We start from the raw sequence: 10,866 nt of genomic DNA, 5'->3' as shown, positions 1-10,866 counted from the left end.
AATTGACTACAAGGAAACATTTTCCCTAGTTTCCATGTTGAAATCCATTCGTATACTCTTATCCATAGTCACAACTCTTGATTATGAGATATGACAAATGGATGTCAAGACAACATTTCTCTATGCCTAACTTGATGAGACCATTTATATGGATCAATCGAAAGGTTTTAAAGTAGCAGGACAGGAAAACAAAGTTTGTAAGCTTAATAGGTCAATCTATGGGCTTAAACAAGCTTCACGTTCCTCAAACTTGAGGTTTAATGAAATAATTAAAACCTATGGCTTCAAACAAAATGTCAATGAACCTTGCATTTACCAACTGTGAATATGGAAAAATGACAAGAGAAGCCAAACAAGGAGCAAATGCCCAAGAGGTGCTTCGAAGGGTTGGAGGAGACACGAAGACCCAGCTCACACCCCCTTAGGACCCCAGGGGCGAGCTCACCCAGGGGGTGACCTGGGGGGACAAGCTCACTGATAACTCTTGAATAAAGAGTTATTTCTTGTACTTTTGAATATTAAATGTGGAAAACTATATGGTGATATTAGTTTATTATTAGCTATTGCAACTAACTTTTGTGTTTTTACGATCTTAGTTCGTTTAGTTGTTCGTTTTGTGGTTTTTAAGAGCCAATGGGTTGAAAGCAATAGTTTCATGGATAGATATTTGTACAAAGAATGAAACTAAAATTGTGAAACTATTTAAGCTAAATTTTGATGCTGAAATAGCAGGTTTGTGGTAGCAAAACAGATTTTGCTGAAGCGTTTTGATCAAGTTGCATTTGGAAAGTTGTGCATGCTTGGAAATTCAGAAGGTGAGTTGGATTAGTGGCGGAGGTGGCAACTACAGAGGGCATGAGTCAATTTGGAAGCAAATGTCAGAGAAAGGAAGGAAAGGAACCCATGTGTGAATCAAAGGAGGGGCAATTTTGTACTTAGATGACTAAATTGGGAAACCTAGAGGAGGAAAAATAAGGAGCCAGCCGCACAAAGTGGGGCTCTGCCATTTTTTGAGGAAGGAGAGAAAAAGATAGAGGAAGAAAACCAGAGAAATAAGAAGGAAGAAGAGGAGAACACAAAAAGAAGATTCATCATCAATTGGATTTGTTATTTCTCTTGTTTCTAAATTTCATCTTATATTTTCTATTTTAATTTCTACTCTGATACTTATGAGCAGAATTGAACTTGGATTAATGCTCTTTAAATTAGCCATGAACTAATTTTTTGTGTGGCTTGAATTGTTAATGAACCCTATGTCATAGTGTAGTAATTTATTGCACCTTATTTTAGTGAAATCTCTCTTGTTCATTCAAGTGTGCTTATTGTTAGTTTCTTGTTGTTGTTTGGCCAGCAATTGCAAGATGTTTAATAATGTTTGATGTTGGAAGGATTAAATATAATGGGAAGAACTTGGATGACACAAGTTCATAATTTGTGTTAGGTTATGTTAGTAAATAACATAGAGATGTGTTATTTGCCTTGTGTAACTTTTGAGAATTGAACCTTGAATTTGTATTCTTAAATCTGATTTGGCATAGGAATATGTTTAATTAGGTAAAAGAATTAATATCATAGAATTTGAGAAAGTTTTATGAGATTTTATTGAATTTTTGTTAACTTGGGAGTTTTGCTAAAATATTGTTGCGGCAATCTGTTTAGTATAATTTACATAGGGGGATTTAATAATTCAAGTCCATTCTACAATCCAACTATTTCTTTCTAATTACTTTGTTTAGTACAATTTTATTTTTAGTATTTTCATCCTTTTAATATTTCGTTTAGCTTACAAATAACCCATTTAATTGTTAATACCTTTAAGTTGTTTAGTAATTATTTTGCCTATTTTTTTATTTTGCAATCCCTATGGAAACGATTTACTTATCACTGTATTACTTGTGTGAGTGCGTACACTTGCGTATTTAAATCAATTAAATTTTCACAACAAGCTTTTGGGGTCGTTGCCGGGGATTGAAATTAGAAATTTGTGTAATAACAATTACTTGCAATTTATTTTTCTTTGTTGTTCTAACCTTGTTTGCATGTTCCTGTGTTTTCTCAGGTGATCTATTGTATGAACGAGCAAGAAGACCTTGAACTAGTTCCTATTGACCTTGAGATTGAACGTACATTTAGAAGAAGACTAAGGGAACAACAGGCTCAAAATCGCCTTAATATGGTTGAAGAGGTTGAAGGAGTTGAGGGTGCTAATAATATCGCTAATGCGATTGCTATGACTGATGATAGAGAAAGTGCCATAAGGGAGTATGCTGCCCCCATGTTCTACGAGCTCAATCCGGGCATTGTTAGGCTTGAAATTCAAGCACCCCAATTTGAGTTGAAGACCATGATGTTCCAAATGTTGCAGACAGTGGGTCAATTTAGTGGGCTGCCTACTGAGGATCCTCATCTTCATCTTCATTCATTCTTGGAGTTGAGCTATTCATTCAAGTTACAAGGCATTGCTGAAGAGGCGTTGAAGTTGAAATTGTTTCCTTTTTCTCTAAGGGACAGAGCTAGAGCTTGGATCAATACACTTCCTTTTGACTCAGTGACTATGTGGAATGATCTAGCTGAGAAATTTTTAATATAGTACTTTCCTCCAATGAAATATGCTAAGTTTCAGAATGAGATTATTTCTTTTCAACAGATGGAGGATAAGATGGTATGTGAAGCGTGGGAGAGGTTCAAGGAGTTATTGAGAAAGTGCCCACATCATGGCATCCCACATTGCATTCAAATCGAGACATTTTATAATGGTCTTAACGCATCCACACACATGATTTTGGATGCTTCAGCTAATGGGGCTATTCTTTCTAAGTCCTACAATGAAGCATATGAGATTTTGGAGCGGATAGCCAATAATAATTATCAATGGTCTAATGCTAGAGCTTCAACGAGAAGGAAAGTAGTGGGCATTCATGAAGTAAATGCTTTAACAACTTTGACCGCTCAAGTTTCATCTATGGCCAACCTTTTGAAGACCATGAGTATAGGGGGTAACTTACAATCAAATCCTATGGGTCAAGTAGCGGGAGTGTCTTACGTTTATTGTGGAGATGGGCATACATTTGATAGTTGTCAATCTAATCCCGCTTCGATGTGTTATGTGGGGAATCAAAATACCAACACAATAATCCTTATTCTAACTCTTATAATCTGGGTTGGAGGAATCATCCAAAATTTTCTTGGGGAGGTCAAGGATCTAGTTCAAGTGGTGCAGCCATCCCAAACTAGCCTACTTATCCACCAGGTTTTTCCCAAAACAACAACAACCAAGGGCTCAACCTCCTCCTCCACAAGTATCTCAAATGAGCTCTTTGGAGAATTTGATGAAAGAGTATATGGCCAAGAATGATGCAGTGATTAAAAGTCAAGTAGCATCTTTGAGGAACCTAGAGATTCAAATAGGAAAGTTAGCCAATGAGTTAAGGACTAGACCACAAGGCACCTTGCCTAGTGATACCGAAAATCCAAGGAGAGATGGTAAGGAGCATTGTAAGGTGGTTACCTTGAGGAGTGGTAAAAATCTGGAGTTGAATGAGGATAATCCTAAGAGAAAAAATGAGCCCACTTCAATCCTAAGTAGTGTGGAAAAGGAAGAAAGAGTTGTGAATTCGAATATGTCAAATGCTGATCCTAAAGCAAATGCTGCAGTAATTCTTCAGCAAAATGCATTAGAGAAGCCAATGAGCAAGCTACCTCCACCATTTCCTCAGCGATTTCAAAAGCAGCAACAAGATGGTCAGTTCCGAAGATTTTTGATGTTTTGAATATACTGTTGGTGGAAGCTTTGGAACAAATGCCTAACTATGTGAAGTTTTTAAAGGATATTTTGACCAAGAAGAGGAGACTTGGAGAATTTGAAACTGTGACTTTGACTGAAGGTTGTAGTGCTATATTGAAGAATAAAATTCCTCCTAAATTGAAAGATCTGGGCAGCTTTACAATTCTTTGTTCTATTGGTGGTAGAGATGTTGGTAGAGCACTTTGAGACTTGGGGGCTAGTATTAATTTGATGTCCATGTCGATTTTCAAGAAGTTGGGAATTGGAGAAGCAAGGCCAACCACTGTCACTATACAATTAGCGGATCGATCTATGGCACACCTAGAAGGCAAGATTGAAGATGTACTTGTGCAAGTTGATAAATTCATTTTTTCGGCGGATTTCATTATTCTTGATTATGAAGCGGATAGAGATATTCCAATAATTTTGGGAAGACCATTTTTTTCCACCGGAAGGACTTTGATTGATGCTAAAAAAGGAGAGCTTACTATGAGAGTGAATGACCAACAAGTGACCTTTAATGTGTTCAATTCTATGAAGTTTCTAGATGAGATTGAGGAATGCTTTTCTTTGAGTGTGATTGATACTATTGTGGCTGAAAAATTGCTAAAAGAAACTTGTAAAGATGGATTGAGAGTGATTTCACTTGAAGAGCTTGAAGAAATGAGTGAAGAGGAAGAAACACAAGTAACATGGGTAGAATCCCAGTAGCCTTTTACTAAAGTTAGAAGGAATTTTGAGTCCTTAGAGTTATCGGAAAGAAATTTCAAGCCTTCCAAGCCATCTATTCAAGAACCACCAAAGTTCAAATTGAAGCCTTTGCCTAGTCATTTGAAGTATGCTTATTTGGGTTGTGAAGAGACTTTACCAGTGATTATTTCTGCGTTGTTGGGGGTTGAAAAAGAGAAGATGTTGCTTGATGTGTTGAAGAAATACAAGAAGGATATTGGTTGGATTATGGCGAATATAAAGGGTATAAGTGCCTCACTTTGTATGCATAAGATTTTGCTGGAGGATTCTTGTAGCAATTCTGTTGAACAACAACAAAGGCTTAATCCCATCATGAAGGAAGTGGTAAAAAAGGAGGTGATTAAATGGCTTGATGCTGATGTTATTTACCCAATCTCAGATAGTTCGTGGGTCAGCCCAGTTCAATGTGTTCCCAAGAAAGGGGGTGTCACTATGATAGCTAATGATAACAATGAATTGATTCCTACAAGGAAAGTGACGGGTCGGCGTGTTTGTATGGATTATCGGAAGATAAATAAAGCAACAAGAAAAGATCATTTCCCACTTCCTTTTATTGATCAAATGCTTGATAGACTAGCAGGGAAGGAGAATTATTGCTTTTTGGATGGGTATTCAAGCTACAATCAAATTTCTATTGCTCTTGAAGATCAAGGAAAAACTACGTTTACGTGGCCATATGGGACATTTGCTTTCAGGAGGATGCCTTTTGGATTATGTAATGCACCCGCCACATTTCAACGTTGCATGATGGCTATTTTTTCAGATATGGTGGAGAAAACTCTTGAAGTGTTTATGGATGATTTTTCGGTGTTTGGTGAATCTTATGATGCTTGTTTGGCTAATCTTGAGAAAGTGTTAGAGAGATGTGAAGAAACAAACTTGGTGCTTAATTGGGAAAAGTGCCATTTTATGGTGCAAGAGGGCATTTTATTGGGTCATTAGATTTCTAACAAAGGCATTGAGGTAGATAGAGCCAAGATTGAAGTCATTGAGAAGTTTCCACCACCTAATTCAGTCACGGGAATTCGAAGTTTCTTGGGGCATGCGGGTTTCTATAGGAATTTTATCAAAGATTTCTCAAAAATCTCTAAGCCTCTTTGTTCTTTACTGGAGCAAAATCGAGCTTTTGAGTTTACTAATGAGTGTCAAGAGGCCTTTGTCACTTTGAAGAAAGATTTTGTATCCGCCCCTATTATTGTGGCGCCTGATTGGCCCTTTCCTTTTGAGCTTATGTGTGATGCTAGTGATTTTGCTGTAGAAGCTGTACTTGGCCAAAGAAAAGAGAAGGTGTTTCATTCCATCTATTATGCAAGCAAGACACTGGTCGATGCTCAACTAAACTACACTACCACTGAGAAAGAAATTTTGGCTGTGATATTTGCTTTTGATAATTTTAGAGCATACCTTGTTGGAACTAAGGTTGTGGTGTACATGGACCATTCCACCATCAAGTATCTCATTGCAAAGAAGGATGCCAAACCAAGACTCATTCGTTGGGTGTTGCTTCTTCAAGAATTTGATTTGGAAATTCGTGATAGAAAAGGAACGGAGAATCAAGTAGCTGATCATCTTTCTAGACTTGAAGATGATAAGATGGATGATTTTTAGTAGCCATTAAAGAGACATTTCCAGATGAGCAACTCTTTGTGGTGAGGCAAGTTTCAATTCCATGGTATGCTGATTTTGTGAATTATTTAGTGAGTGGGATGACTCCACCAAATTGGAAGGGTCAACAACTTAAGAAATTATTTCATGATGTCAAGTCTTATTTTTGGGATGAACCATTTCTTTATAAACAATGCTCAGATCAAGCGATGAGGCATTGTGTTCCGGAAGAGGAGGTTCAAAGCATTATTGAGCATTTTCATTCAGCTCCCTATGAAGGGCATTTTGGTGGGTAGAGGACAACAACAAAAGTTTTTCAATCGGGTTATTATTGGCCTTCTATTTTCAAGGATGCTCATGAATTTGCTAAAAGATGTGATAGATGCCAGTGGGTTGGTAATATTTCAGCACAAAATGATATGCCATTAAACATCATCCTTGAAGTGGAGTTGTTCGATGTTTGGGGCATTGACTTTATGGGACTTTTCCCTCTGTCCTTTGGGAGCTTGTACATTTTGGTGGCTGTAGGTTACGTATCAAAATGGGTTGAAGTAATCCTGAATCCCACCAACGATGCTAAGGTGGTGATGGAGTTCTTACATAAGCATGTGTTTACTTGCTTTGGTACTCCAAGAGCCCTTATTAGTGATGAGGGTACCCACTTTGTCAACACAATTTTGGCTGCCCTCTTAGCTAAATATAGTGTGCGACAAAAGATTGCTACAGCCTACCACCATCAAACAAATGGTCAAGCGAAAATATCCAATAGAGAGATCAAGGGAATTCTAGAGAAAGTGGTGAATCCTAGTAGAAAAGATTGGTCTCAAAGATTGGATGATGCTCTTTGGGCCTATAGATCGACTTTCAAAACCCCTTTAGGAATGTCATCGTATCGTTTGATTCTTGGGAAAGCTTGCCATTTTCCCATTGAGTTGGAGCATAAGGTATATTGGGCCACTAAGAAGTTGAATATGGATCTCCAAGCTTTTGGAGAAGCTCGTAAATTGCAATTAAATGAGCTAGAAGAGATGAGGCTATTCTCCTATGAAAATGATAAGCTTTATAAGGAGAAAACCAAGAGGTGGAATGACCAGAAAATTCAACCTCGAGTCTTTGATAAGGGGAAGCAAGTGTTGCTCTTTAACTCGTGCTTGAAGTTGTTTCCTGACAAATTGAAGTCCCGTTGGTCAGGCCCATTCACCATGGTGAAAGTTTATCCCTTTGGAGCAGTTGAAGTGCGAGAAGATCAATCCGGAAAGGAGTTTAAACTGAATGGGCAGCGCTTGAAACATTATTGGGGAGGTGAGGTCGATCGTAAGAAGACCTCTATCACTTTCGAGGATCCTTAAAGTAGTTGTTGCATTGGGTTGTCAAGTGATTTAGGCACTATGTTAAAGACAACCCAAAGACAGAAGTGGAAAATACTATGTATATATATATAAAAAACAAACCTTCTATGTTCTTTTAGTTCTTTATTTTTATTAGTTTAATTTCATGTGATTGTGTTGTCTTTGGAAGTGGTGTTACGTTGGTTCTTGTGTTTCAGGGGTTCAAAGGTGAGAAATTGGTATTCTAGAAGTAATTTTTGGGTATGATGGTTTTGCGAACTTTTTGCTTCAGCAAACAGGGAGCAAAAATGGGTATCATTTCTGAAAAATTGAGGGGTTCCTTCAAAAATTTTGCTGAAGCAAAATTTTGGCAATTTGGAACATGCACAGGTCTGGGGCGTGGTCTCGCTCAGAGAAGAAAAAAATAATTACAAAAAAAATAATAATTATAATTATGTAACAAAATAACCCCTAAACTTAAGACAATCCCTAACCCGAATGCCCAATTTCCTTTCTCTAGCCACCATCATCACTATCATCTTCATCGCCTTTAGCCACTCTCAGCTAGCTCCCTTGCATCCTGCCTTCTCTACTCGTCGACCCTTGTACTCTGGGAGCCCTGGCACCAAACTTGGCCAGACGCGACCCATCACCTCGGAACCTAGGCGCAACTCCGTTCGCGCGCCACTCAGAGGCGCGATTTCGCCTGCGCTGCCCTTTCTGTTGCCCTGCCTCGAGCCTAGCCCCGTCAACCCATACCTTTGCACAACCCAAACCGAGCCCAGGTGCCTTCGAGCCAACACCGAGGGTCCCTACTGTACACCACCACCAGGCGCATTTCACTCTCTGCCTACACTGTGAGTTCTTAGCTCCAGCCAACACAGTCACGTGACCCATCGCCTCTATTTTCTGAGATTTCCCTTGGGTAACTGCTTCTTTTATTTTGCCTTGTTACTTTGCATTTGAGCATTTGAAGTGGATTTTGTTGGGTGGTGAGGGCTTGTTGTTTTTTATCCATATTTGTTTCTGTTGGGGCAACTATTGGATGTGTTGAGCAGGTTGTAACTCCAGTTACACTATTGGATTCTGTGTTGTTGTGGTATACTTATCCTTTGTGAGAATCTGACCAATATTACCCCACATACTTCCATAACTCCACAAATCAATGGCCACCAAAACAAGAGCTCAAAAGAGAAAAGCCAAACCGCCCTCTACCCCACCACAATCCAGAAAGATATCCACCATTTCACACTCTACCCCACCACCATCACCCTCACCAACCACTGCCAATGATCCTACCACCATTGCTACCAAACCATCGACCAAGAAAACCACCATCCTAAAGTCCAACAAGCTAGCCAAACCTGCATCAACCGTACCTCCACCAAGCCACAAAAGACCACCACTACCATGAAAGTTTTGACCAATCCAAAATCTACTGCTGTACCGACCCTTAGGACCAAGAAAAATCTAGTTCCTTCAGTAGCATTTTAGAAATTTTCTTCTGCTCAAACCAAGGAGAAATATGAATCCATTAAGAAAAAGATGTTGCTCCTTGAAAAAGGTTTTTTGCCTACTACTGCTGTGGTGTCAGACTTCCTCAATGACATCATCGAGAAGCACAGCTGGGAGACGTTTTGTAAAAAACCAGAGCCTGCTATCATTCCTTTAGTGTGTGAATTTTATGCCAACATTGTGTCCTTTGAGAATTTTGAAGTGGTGGTGCGAGGCAAGACTGTTTCATTTTCTGGTGCATCTATTAACTCTGCATTTGGGCTTGAAAATTTTGAGTGTGCTTTTTTGTAATGATATGGTAGTGGCTCCTACACCAGAAAATTTTGACAAGGCACTGTAGCTTGTAGCATCTATAGGCGCTCAATGATGTGTTTCTTCTAGCGGTGCTCATACATTATTGCACACCTCTGTGTTACCTGAAGCTGGTGTGTGGTTGCATTTCCTTAAATGTCATTTGTTACCTACCACACATGACACTACAGTGTCCAGGGAGCGTGTGCTTATGTTGTATTGCAAGTTGGCCAGGCTCAGTATCGATGTGGGCAAGCTGATCACCAGACAGATTATTAGTTGTGCCTAAAAGAAGAAGGGAAAATTATTCTTTCTATCGCTCATCACTCAGTTGTGCCTTAGAGCTGGGGTTCCTTATGATACAAATGAGGATGTACTTTTTGAGCACCGTGACATTGATTTCCTCACTCCTGTTCAGCATTGCGAGCCTGTGTTTGAAGATGGCCCATCCACCGCACCTCCGCCAACACTACCACTTGCTCCCCCACTCGCAGACATCCTTGCTTAGCAACAACAAATTCTTGGGCGGATGGTGTCTATTAAAACTCAGTAGCAAGCATACTGGAAATATGCCAAGCAGCGGGATGTGATGTTAATCAAGTCCCTTCAGCAGAACTTCACCAGGCCTATTCCTACCTTCCTTGCATTCCCCTGGTCCATTTTGAAGAGGTGGCCCGCTCTAGTTGTTCACGACGACCCTATTCCTTTGGATGCCAATTTTGAGGATTAGGCACGGGGAGTATCCTTAACCCAGCTTTTGTTCTTTACTTATTTTCTGGTATGGGTTAACCTGTTGTTTTCTTTTAGTAGTCTATTGTTTAGTTGTTGTTCCTGCCTTTGTCTTGTTGTGTATAGTGTCTTTGTCCTGTTGTTTAGTCGCTCTTTTGAGGATATTCCTTGTTTTTATTATTGTTTACCTAGGGGTCTCGATGACGATCTTGAAAAACTACAAAAATATAATAAATCTAAGTTGAAGCTGAATGTATTTCTTACTTAAGTTTTAAACTAAATTATTTGGGCGTGAATGTTGCTAACAATTGATTGATAAGAGTGTTTTTCTTTTTAGTGTGTGCATAGCTTGATTAAACATTTTTGAGACCTTAGAAAGAGCTAGTTTCTTGTGAGAGCTTAAGTTTCTAGAATTACTTAGTGATTTTCCTTGAGGCGAAATCCTAGGCAACACCACACCGATGAAATGATTTAGGCCATCCTTGGATCATTTGAGCCTTTGAAGCCTACCTTTTATGCATTTTTATCCCTAGTCACCCCGTTGAGCTTAAGTGTCATTTTCTTGTTTTGCCGCTTAATATCCTAGCTTTATATATATATATAATAAAATCTTTTCACCACACCCTTTAGCACCTTGATCTTTATAGGATTTATTTGTTGTTGTCTTTTGGGGGGTTGAGAGGTGTAGAGAGTGCGAGAGGCATTGGGTGAGCATTTTCATTTTCTTCTTTTGCTTTTTTTCACCATTGGGGACAATGTTAATTTTAAGTTTGGGGGGAGAGTGTATTCTCATTTTTCTTGTTCTCTTGCCATCTAGTTTGTTTATCATTATTCGAAAAAAGTAGAAAAATGTAAAAAAAAAAG

General features: G+C 38.9%; 1 non-coding gene across 1 annotated transcript; it reads right to left on the bottom strand.

Annotated features, from left to right (window-relative positions):
• Nucleotides 1–2,615: 2,615 nt before the first annotated feature.
• On the bottom strand, nucleotides 2,616–2,721 carry LOC133807630 (small nucleolar RNA R71). Its single transcript, XR_009879531.1, has one exon. It is a non-coding gene; the product is annotated as a small nucleolar RNA R71 (small nucleolar RNA).
• Nucleotides 2,722–10,866: the final 8,145 nt, after the last annotated feature.

Source organism: Humulus lupulus, chromosome X, assembly GCF_963169125.1.
Source record: "Humulus lupulus chromosome X, drHumLupu1.1, whole genome shotgun sequence".
NCBI lineage: Eukaryota > Viridiplantae > Streptophyta > Magnoliopsida > Rosales > Cannabaceae > Humulus > Humulus lupulus.
The sequence above is the reverse complement of the archived record's forward strand: the minus strand, read 5'-3'. Positions and strand labels throughout refer to the sequence as shown.